The sequence below is a fragment of the Mangifera indica genome, chromosome 4, assembly GCF_011075055.1.
Source record: "Mangifera indica cultivar Alphonso chromosome 4, CATAS_Mindica_2.1, whole genome shotgun sequence".
NCBI classification, from domain to species: Eukaryota; Viridiplantae; Streptophyta; class Magnoliopsida; order Sapindales; family Anacardiaceae; genus Mangifera; species Mangifera indica.
Window position 1 is genome coordinate 3,740,454 of NC_058140.1, and position 11,903 is coordinate 3,752,356.

Sequence of the window (11,903 nt, forward strand, 5' to 3'; positions counted from 1 at the left end):
AGTCGTTCAACCTTTAGTATGTGCTGGGATCCTTGAGAGATTTCCGATCTCCTTATATTTTAGTTTTTTAGTTTATTTTTGAATAACCATATCCAATATATCCGCATGCTTATTTATTCATTCATTGGCTAGAAGACAATATTCGAAATTTCTCTAAACTTAAAACCGTACAATATTAATTATTTTCTTTGTTAGATTTATGTCTGCAGGCAAAATTGCATTATTGTGTTTCTTGTATGGAGAGTTTGGCTTCTTGCTTGGGTCAAAATGATAAATATAATTATAAAAAGAGTAATGTTATATATAATTAATTTTGAATATTTAATTAGATAATTATATGATGTGTTAATATCTAATTATATATTATTTTATTTTTAATTTATAATTTTTTAATCATCAGATAACTTATTATCTTATATCCAATCAAATATTTAAAATTAGGTATTATTAATTTTATTATTATAAAAATATTTTAAAAATAAAGAAATATAAAAGGAAATATTATTTTGTTAAAACAAAAATAATTATAGAAGTGTAAAGAACCATAGCAGCTGATTTAAGCTTTTTTAATTTTGCTTTCTGACAACTCTAAAATTTTAGGGAAATTAAAATAAATGGCCATTTTGCCCCTCTTTAAGCAAAAATACCTGTTTTTTTTATTTCTAAGCACAAATATCCTAAATATTTTTTAAAATATCAAAACTACTCTTCACCATTTCTATATAAACCCCTCACTCTCACTCTCACTCTCACTCTTATTTTAAGTCAATATTTGATACTGTAGGTTCATTCAGAATTCGAGTTGAACAAAATCAATTTATGAGAAAAATATATTTATACGAATCTTAACTCAAAACTTAATTTTATTTTATAAATCTAGTTCGTATTTTATGTAAAGGGAACATTTAGATATTTGATAATAATTTAGGGGTTAAAAAATATTAGAAAAATATAGGGGTATTTTGATATTAAACAAAGTATGAAGGTTTTAAATTAAATGTTAGGAATAAATAGATACATTTTGATATAAGACAACATATGCAATTGTTAAATAAAATGTTAGATAATTATAAGGGGTTAAATAAATATTAGAAAAATATATGGGGTATTTTGATATTAAACATTGTAAGACGACTTTAAATGAAATATTATGAGTAAATAGATACATTTCAATACAAGACAACATATGAGGGTATTAAATGAAATGCTAAATAATTATAAGGGGTTAAATGAAATGTAAAATATGGGAGCATTTTGATATTAAACATTGTAAGAAGATTTAAAATGAAATATTAGGAATAGATAGATACATTTTGATACAACACAACATAAGAGGATGTTGAATGAAATGTTAGATAATTATAGGGGGTTAAAAAAATATTAGAAAATGGGGGGTATTTTGATATTAAATATTGTAAAAATGTTTTGAATGAAATGTTAGGAATATATTAGATGCATTTTGATACAAGACAACACAAGAGGGTGTTGATGAAATGTTAGGTAATTATAGGGGTTAAAAAAATATTAGAAAAATATGGGGGCATTTTGATATTAAACATTGTAAGAAGGTTTTAAATGAAATATTAGGAATAGATAGATGCATTTCGATATAAAACAACATATGAGGGTGTTAAATAAAATATTAGATAATTATAGAGGTTAAATAAATGTTAGAAAAATATGGGGACATTTTGATATTAAACATTGTAAGACGGTTTTAAATGAAATGTTAGTACTAAATAGATATATTTCAATATAGGACAACATCTGAGGGTGTTAAATAAAATGTTAGATAATTATAGGAGGTTAAATAAAATGTTAGAAAAATATGGAAAAATTTTGATATTAAACATTGTAAGACGGTTTTAAATGAAATATTAGGAATAGATAATGACATTTTGGAAAATTAGAGGTGATATATATATCAATAAACGGTTATTGTGGATTTTTTTCTTATAAATATTTAATTTTTCTCTAAAATTTTTCATTAAAAGATTGATAATTATAATGATTGGTTATCTTTCTATTTGTTTCTAAAGAGAATGGATCCAACATGATGAAAACACAAAGAAGTATGTGGAAGGTTGTAAACAATTGGTAAAAATTCTTTCTGGAACAATATTTGAGGGATTTATCCAACTTTTAAGTGAACATTATGGTATTGATTCAATCAGAAACTACATTCAATTATATATGAAACCAAAAAGAATTGAGCTCGACTGCCCTGTAAATATCGAAAATGATGAAGATGTCTAAGGCCTTATTGACATATCTTAATACTTCAAGAAATGTATTCCCATTTTTGTTACATGTACCCCAATCAAAGGATAAGAAGAAGAAAAAGAAGAAGAAGAAATTGATGAAGTGAAAAAAAAATCCGATTGGGAAGACTTGATTGATTTCAATAATGATGCATTCTCTATTGCTAATGAATGGGCTCATGGAGACAAAGAGAGAGTTCCTGACTAGAGTGACTTTGATGGGAATAGGATGACTGATATTTCTCTTAATGAGGCAGAGTCTGAGGATTTGTCACCTGTTACTTGTGATATTAATATTTTGTAGTGTAAAGATCCTATTATGGGTAACGAAAATTATTCAGGATCATTTTTTGATAATGTCTCCACTAATCTGTTTAAATGGCTTCCTGATTTTCCTCCTCAGCCTTTAACATTATCAAGTGGTACAGGTTCAATCCAAGAGGAAAATGTTGTAAAACTTGGTGACATTTTTCATACAAAAAACACATGAAAGATGTTGTGGACTAATTTGCCCTAGAGAAAGGATTTCAATACAGAGTGCCTAAGTTTGACACGGGATGATGAATGATTAAGTGTTATGATGAAAAATGCCGATGGCATTTAACGAGAAGCAGAGTCAAATATAGTCAAGTCTTTTGAATTGGTAAAATAAATCCTACCCACACATATTCAGTTGTAATGTCATATCACAAACAAATTGAGGCTTAGACTTTAGATCAATTAATGAGGTTAAAGTTTGTGTTGATTGATCGAATTTAACGACTTAAAAAGATCATTGTCGACATTGCTGACAAGTGTAGAATTGACATTTCATATTCACAACTTTGACGGATAAGAAATTGAGCTTTAAATTCATTGAAGGGCTCACTGCAATAATCATTTATGCTCTTACCTAATTATTGCTATAATTTAAAGTGTGCTAATCCGAGAACCATGACAACTATAGAAACAAACAATAAACATCGATTTAAGTTTTTTTTTTTTCATGGTATTGAAATGTTCCATTTGTGCATTTAAATAAGATATTGACCTGTTATTTGCATTGACGCTGCTTTTCTTAAAGGTCGTTATCTCAAACATTTATTCCTGTGGTGGGCCTCAATAGTAATAACTAGATATACCCAATTGCTTTGGTGTCAATAAAAAAGAAAATCATGACATGTGGTGTTGGTTTTTGACGAAAGTTAAAGAATGCATCAATGAAATCCCAGAGTTGACAATAATCTCAGATTGACATCATGCTATGTACTCTGTAATGGTTGAAGTTTTTCTAGATATATACCATGGGTGTTGTTGCCATCATCTTCTCTGTAACATGTGATCAAAGTACAAACGTGACTCATAGGTAACATGTTTATACATGTATAAAATTTTTATATCGTTTAACATTTTACAAATTTTGATTATAAAGTGCTTATATTATTTATAAACTCACAGGTTGCATGTTTATATTGAAAAACCGCATTGTCATAAACAAAAGTAGATTTTAAGGCTATAATGAAATCTCTTAATATAGTGCATTCTCAAGCTAGGGTTTACTTACATAAGGTGGGGTTTCACCAATGGAGTAGGACACATTTTCCAAGGCATCAGTATAACATAATGATAACTAACATTACAGAGTCTTATAGTTTTACTAGAGGAGATACGCTCGAGGTCTACTTATCATGATGCTCAACAAGTTTATTTGGGGTACATTACAACGATAGTTTTACGAGAGGAAAAACCATGATAGTACGTATGAAGTTAATATAATTATCTATTTAAATACGAGTCAAAATATCCTAAAATGACCAAAAATTAAAAAAAACAGATCTGAATTTTGAAAATTAAATGTTGAAAAAGCTTAGAGATAAAAAAAACCAAAACATCGATTTGAAATTCAAAAATTACATAAGAAAATGAGCTTAGAAAGCATAAAAATAAAAAAAGCAGACGTGAAATTCAAAAACTGCATGTCCAAAATCCTAAAATAGGAAAAAAGACATAAAATTCGAAAACAAAACGTTGAAATTGCTTAGTATGACAAAAATCAAAAAATCGATCCGAAATTTGATAATTCATAATAAAACAGACCTCGAAAAACACAAATATCAAGAAACAGACCTCGAATTCAAAAACTACATATCGAAAAACCTTAAAACAAAAAAAATGGATATGAAATTCGAAAACTACATGTAAAAAAACCCTAGGAGTGAAAAATATAAATTTGCCTCCTTATATGTTTTCTACTCTCACACAGGTCCTATAGTTTTCCTTTACCCCGTTATCAATTTTTTAATCTCCCACAGGTTCTATAGTTTCAAAAAAGTAAATTTTCCCCCCATCCTCTATATTCCCTGTGTTCCACGGATCACCCTTGGGTTATTGTATAATTACCCTCTCCCCCCTAGGGGTTTCCCCCGTCTCCCTTGGGTCCCAAATGTTTCAAAAATTAAATTTTCCCTTATCCCACGGGGTTATCATTCCAACCCGGGGGAGATTTAATTCACCTTGGGGAATCCATAGGTCCCTCGGGTTAGATCTCTAACAAAACTAATGTATTTTCTAACCAAAAATCGTCATTTTAGCCTCCAATTTTAAGACAAACCAAATCTATATATCCTATAATACAATAGCCCTAAAAAAATTCAATCAAAACAAACAAGAATCAAAACATTTTATGTATTGTTCAAAATCGAAACCCTAAACATTCAATGCTCAAAATCTTCATCAAATCGCAATAGTCCTAATGATAAATTGATTCAAACAAGAGTAGAGATGATGTATTAACCTTCTTTACCATTTTTTGTCATAAAAAAACACAAAAAAGTAGATGAAAACCCAAAAAAGATGAATGGATGTTGAGACATTGGAGACCTGTGAAAATCTTTGAATTTCAATAGTGATTTAGTGGAAATTTGGGTAGGAATATGAATTATTTTTTGTTTATATATAAGGGCATTTTGTTCATTATAGCTAAATAAGGAATTTTTGCTTAATTTTTAACTTTTGAGACAATTTCACTTAGTCCCCTATTGTTTTGATCAGTTACTTTAATTTCTCAAAATTTTATGTCATTACCCTGCGTAAAAATAATACAAAATAATATCACTCTAATTTCAATTATTTTCATTTATTTAAGAAACAGATGATTTACAAAGGAAAAACGAAATATGAAGAGAGATATAAAATTATCTTTTCTCCTGTCCATCATTTGCGTGAAGCCAATTTGAATCGAAGTTGCAAAATTTGAATTGATGGATTGAGTAATATTTTATTAATTAAAGGCCAAAGGACTATTTTTCACCCAAGGTTTAGTGATAAATTTTTATCTGTTAATTTTTTAAAATTTAAATGTCCACCCATACGTTAAAATTTACTATTAGGGTTTAGGGTAAAATTGTTATTTAACTAAAAATATGTAAAAAACTAAAAAATTATCACATTTTCCCTCAGGTTTAAAAATCTAACAATTTCTCCCTTTCTAAGGTTTGAAAAGTTGCATTTCTCCTCTAGGGTTTGATTTTTTTCTAATAACCACTTTCCAACGACCATTTCGAGAAGGTCATCGGTTGGTCTTCCCACCACCTCCTCCTTAGTGGTTTTCTGACATAAAAACTATCAAAAATCGGATTGAAATGGTTTGATGACAATGTACAGATCTGTGCATCATTCGACCATTTTGATATCAACTGGACGATGCATAGAGATGTGCGTCATTTAGCTAATGTTGACAGGACGATGCACAAATTTGTGCCATGCCATCTAGCCATTTTAGTTGGATTTTTTATGGTTTTCACATCAGGAAACCATCAGAGAAGGAAGGTTGGTAGACAACCTTCTCGGAATGGTCATTGAAAAGTGGTTATTAAAAAAAATCAAACCTTAGAGTGGAAATGCAACTTTTTAAACCTTGGGTGGGGGAAATTATTAGATTTTTAAACTTAGGGGAAAAATGTCATAATTTTTTAGTTTTATTAATATTTTTAGCTAAATAACAATTTTACTCTCAACACTGACAATAATTTTAACAAATGAGTAGGTATTTGAGTTTTTAAAAGTTAAGGGATGAGAATTTGTCTTTCCACTAAACTTTGGATGAAAAATAATCCTTTAACCTTAATTAAAAGATTATATGTGTAAGTAACCTAAAAATTATTAAATATACATTACTGTTATATTTAATTGATATTATTAAAAAAATATTGAAATAATTTTTTATTTAAATGACCTCAAAAATTTATTAAATGTTCATTAGTATTTTGTTTTATCAAACTAACATAATTTATATTAAAATATTTGCGTGATGTAATTTTTAATAATATTATGATTTTTTATCTTGTCAAAATATAAAATTAATTAATTAAGTTATTTCCTCAAGCCGTTATCTTTTATATATATATATATATATATATATATATATATATATATATATATATTTAATATTACTTATTTTAATTAAAAATAAAACATTTTTATCTTAACAATTTAATCAGTAAATAATAAAATTGTATTATATTAAAATTATCATAATAATTTTTTTTAATACTCAAAGTAGATATAATAATTAGATTAACTTATATATTGTTAAGTTACATAAAATTACCGAAATATTTTCTTAGAAATACCAATAATAAAAAATTGATCATTACCAAAAGAATATGTTTATTTTTTTAAAATATATAAATAAAATTTTAAACATTGAAATTAATTAAACGAAAATAATAAATATAAGTATGAATAATACTATATGTATATTTTTTATATACAATTTATATATGTAAGTAATGTGTCATCATATGATTAAGTATTATTTTATTTTTAATTTAAAATAAAAATTAATTGAAAATAATTATTAACCTAAAAACAAAGAAATTTAACGTTTCAATTGATAACATTTATTAGTCTAAATATAGATTGAAATGGTTAGAATTTTAAGAAACTCAAAACTCCATTAAATCAATAATTTGTTTAATAATTCAATAAAATTATATATACATATTTTTTCATATACAAATATATATGCAAATGATATGTCATTGTATGATTTTATAATTTTGAATTAAGAATAAAGTAATATTCAATCACATGATGATATATTATATGTATATTTATTTATTTATAAAAAATATGTTTGTATAACATTATTCTTAACAAAATATACTTAGAAACTTGTAACATATATATTAATTAAAAAAGGAAAAATAATTAATTTAACAATTTTTTAACCATATTATACAATTTTAACCCATTTTTTTACGTAGTATATAGGTATAGTCGAGACCCCAACTTTATATTTGTTGTACCCTCATCGATAACCTTCAAAATAGTAACATGAACAATAACGTGAACAACATTCATTAACAATACCCGCTTACTTGCTACCTCATGAATAGTGTTGTAAATAGCGCTTATGTATAGTGTTCATGAATAGTATCACTTATATCTGCCTACTTCACGTATACTAGCCAACCTTATGAATAGTACCATGAACAATGCTTATAAATAGTGTTTATTAGACACGTCAATTGGGTTTGGCCAAATAGAGGCCCAGTTCAAAACACGAAAATAAAACCCAACATGAAAAGACTTGGCATGGCACTGTAGCATGCCGAGCCAAACCCATTGGCCTATCGGGTTAAGTTTGGGGCTTTAGTATTAAGCCCATAGGTCCTGACTCGACACAGTATACAAAATAAAAATAAAAAAATATTTTTTTTCTTCTACCGCAAGTTTCCTAAGGTAGAGCAAAACGGCTTTTGCCAGAAGCCGTTGGTTCTTCAATTGCTACTGGCCTCTGACCAGTAGCTATTGTTAAAATTTTTAATTAATTTATTTTTTCCATATAAACCAATTCAATTTTCTTCATTTTCAATTCCATTTACAAATTTCTCAATCTTTCATTTTCAAGATGAGTAGATAAATGATATACAATATATATATTTTATTTATGTTTTATAATTTATACAATATGTAAATTAATTTATTTATACTATATTATCAATTTATAATATTTTTCATCATGTAACCACGATATTCCTCCACTACAAGTAAGAGATTATAAATAAAATATTTGAAGTATTGTCCTTGGTTTCAATAATTAAAAAATAATTTGTATTTAAAAATTTTAATTAAATTTTTTTAAAAAAATATTGTTAAAATAGGCTAGCTTGACCTGATTAAAGCCGAACCTGACCCAATTAAGGCCCAACTTAATCATGGCCTGACCCAATTAAGGCTCAACTCGACCCAATTAAGGCCCATTATTATATGGGTCGGGTTTTGGGCCTTCATATATTAATAGGTCGGCCTGGCTCGAAGGCCCATTAGTGTATGGGCCTCGGGCCCAACTCGGCCTATTAGCTCAGTGGGTTGAGTCGGAGCCACCCAACCCATTGACATCTCTAGTGTTCATGAACAATACTACACCTATTTGCCTACCATTTTCTGAAAAATCAAAGTATTTTATATTTTCCAACAATTCAATCTAAAAAACTAGACATTTTTTTAAATGTAAATTTGACGTAAGTAAATCATCTTATAACTAAATTAACAATAAAACAATAATAAAAATAACCAACAAAGTAGAATTTATCACTGTATAAAGAAATCTCAAATATTAAATTTCAAATTTTTAAATAAAATAACAAATAATATAATGAAATGCTAGCTAAAATAAGATGAATTTGATGTAATTTTTTTTATTTTAAACTTATTTTTAAATGAGAATATGGAAAAAATAAGTTTGACTAACTAGGGTTCGTAAGGTTAGAGATGAGGTTAAAATAGAAACAGAGTTGGAATCTCATTTATGTTTGTATAATACATAAAAAGTAGATTAAAATTGTATAACATTATTAAAAAAATTAAATTAATTAATTCTCAGAAAAAAATCGGGGCCCTTTCTTCCCCTAGATATAGGATAGGCCAAAGTCTACGCTTTAAAATGTGATTGGACTAAATTAAGGGTGTAAATGTGAGTTCTTTGTGAGATGTTCATAATTTTTATTGTTACTTAGGTTTAGAAAGTTTGTAATTCAAATATAATACCAATAAACTTTTAAAAATTGAAAATTTTATAATTATATTCTTAAATTTTTTCTCCACTTAAAATATATAAATTATAAGATTTAATATAAATTTTTAAATTGAATTTGAATTATTGTTTTTATTTCAAACTCAAATCTCAAAGTCTCAAATTAGAGTTTGATATATATATCCAATTAAATCAAATTTGAGCTTAATAAACCGATTTGTCTCACTCGATTGTAACCCTAGGCTAAACAAAGTGGAATGAGCTTAATTTCTCTACTAACAGACATAATCTACTTCTATAAATTTGTATTTTAACAAAATTAAATTACTGCTGTAAATTGGTCGAAAGATAATATCATGCCACAGAGAAATAAATAATAACTTTTTTAAACATATATATATATGTATGTATGTACATATACAGGGGAGGTTCTGCTTAGGAAAACTGCAATACGTTCATTATATATATAGGGAAGGTGGTAATCGCCCTGCACTCCTGCTACAATAGTCAAAACTAGTTGGGTTAAAAAATTAATTCTTTTATCCTTTGCTCTAAACATGTTGCGCAATCCGCATGCCACCTTTTGTTGTCAAAATAAATCAAAATAATTTATTTTTTTAATTATAAAATTATATATACAATTTTATATACAAATGATATGTTAATTTATTTTTAATTTTTAATTATCCAATTATATAATAATATATTATTATTTATATACAAAATTATATATAAAAATCATACATATAATATTATTCTTTCTCTATCCATGTTGCGCAATACCACTTGCCATCCAACGGATTGTAGAGAGTAGAGATTAATATGTTTTTAAATAATTACCCTCTGCGCCATATTAATAGACCACCCCATATATATATATATATATCAGTATAGGTATCGTCCACTGCACTTATGGGTCAGATCGGATCGACTTGATAAAAGTATGAGGCCCATACCTGACCCTATATACATAAAATTAGACTGAATCTTATGATAATAGGTCAAACTCACAAGTCAACTGTTAGTTTTTTTTTAAATATTTTTTTAATTATGTTTTTAAATCATCAATCGTAACAGGTCATGCTAGGTCAGGCTACCCCAATTGACACCTCTAACTAGATACGACTAGTTAACAGGGGCTAAATAATTCTTTAGCTTGAAGTCTACAACTTTATGGAATTCGATCCGAGATTTAGACATCCTAACAAATAAATAACAATTAGGCAACTTTGAGTCTATAATTTGTGAAGTGAAAGATTCTCTTCAAGACAATATTACAATTACAATTTCATCAAAAGAGATACTTATTCGGATTCTATGACACAATATCCTCATAGCGATCATCTAGTGAGATGTTAACTTTCCTCAGAGATAAAATGTCATTGATATAGATATAATTTCCTCCCATTCAAATTCAAATTACAAATTAAAATCATAAATTAAGGGTGCTTCAAAGATACCTTTTCATTTCTATTGTGGTCACAAATTCAAATGGTCAATGATGTCCGTTAGTAGGTTTATTAAAGATATAAGCTCTTATACTTGAAAGTGATAAATCATTTGTTGATATTCCATAATCTTCGTACATCTCACAATATGGCTAATCACCATTGTTTCAATAATCCTTTCTCAAGGACTATATTGAACTGGTGTCAAACTATATCGATCATTGTATAAGACGATTTAGTCTCTCATGTCGAAGGATCATATGCACCACTATTTGTCAGAGAATACGTTTCATAGACACTAGGGCAGTCATCTATATGGATTAGTTTGATGGATACGTCATCACAACATGTATCTATGCGTTATACCAAATTGTCTTTGAACAACCTTAACACGTTAAATCAATCACCATATTTTGGTGAAGTCGTTTAACATTATGACAGTTCTAACCATATTCTTTATACCCTATGTTAGTGTAATATCAAGAGAATAAAAGGTTCTAGAACAACTACCTTATATGGTATAGAGTTTTCACGATCAGTCAATATGCATTGATCCCTTTATCACAGTTTTATCGTTTTAATAATATTTATCTACTTTTGAATACAAAATTTACGATATAGAATAAAACCATTTTATTAATTAAAATCATGACGATTGACTTTAGGATACCTATTTTAACAATTTTCTACTTGCATTATAACTAATTAGTCATTGGTCTAATGCTAAATGAGGCTATATGTTTATCGTGCTTTTGCTGTAATAAAGACTTGATCAATAGGTGTACCAAGTTGTTGTTTGTGTTTATCCTACTAATTGTCACATTAACACGATGTATGATCTCCTCAATTAGGTGGAACTGTATGAGTATATGCTTGGATCTTGAGTGAGATCGTGACTCCTTTATTTGAGCTATTGCTCTATTGTTATCACAATAGAGTTCTATATGGTCAACTAAATTGGGAACCATCCCAAGTTTAGGATATCATTTTCAATAATCAAGATGTTATTAATATACAATATTTGAAGTATAGTTGCACTCCCACTGACCTCTTGTACATGCAATGCTTGTCTTCTTTTTTGACACGTTTGAATTATAGGATCGAATGACCTAAGAGGGGGGGTGAATTAGACAATTTTAAAACAATCTTTACCAAATTTGAGAATTAAAGCAATTT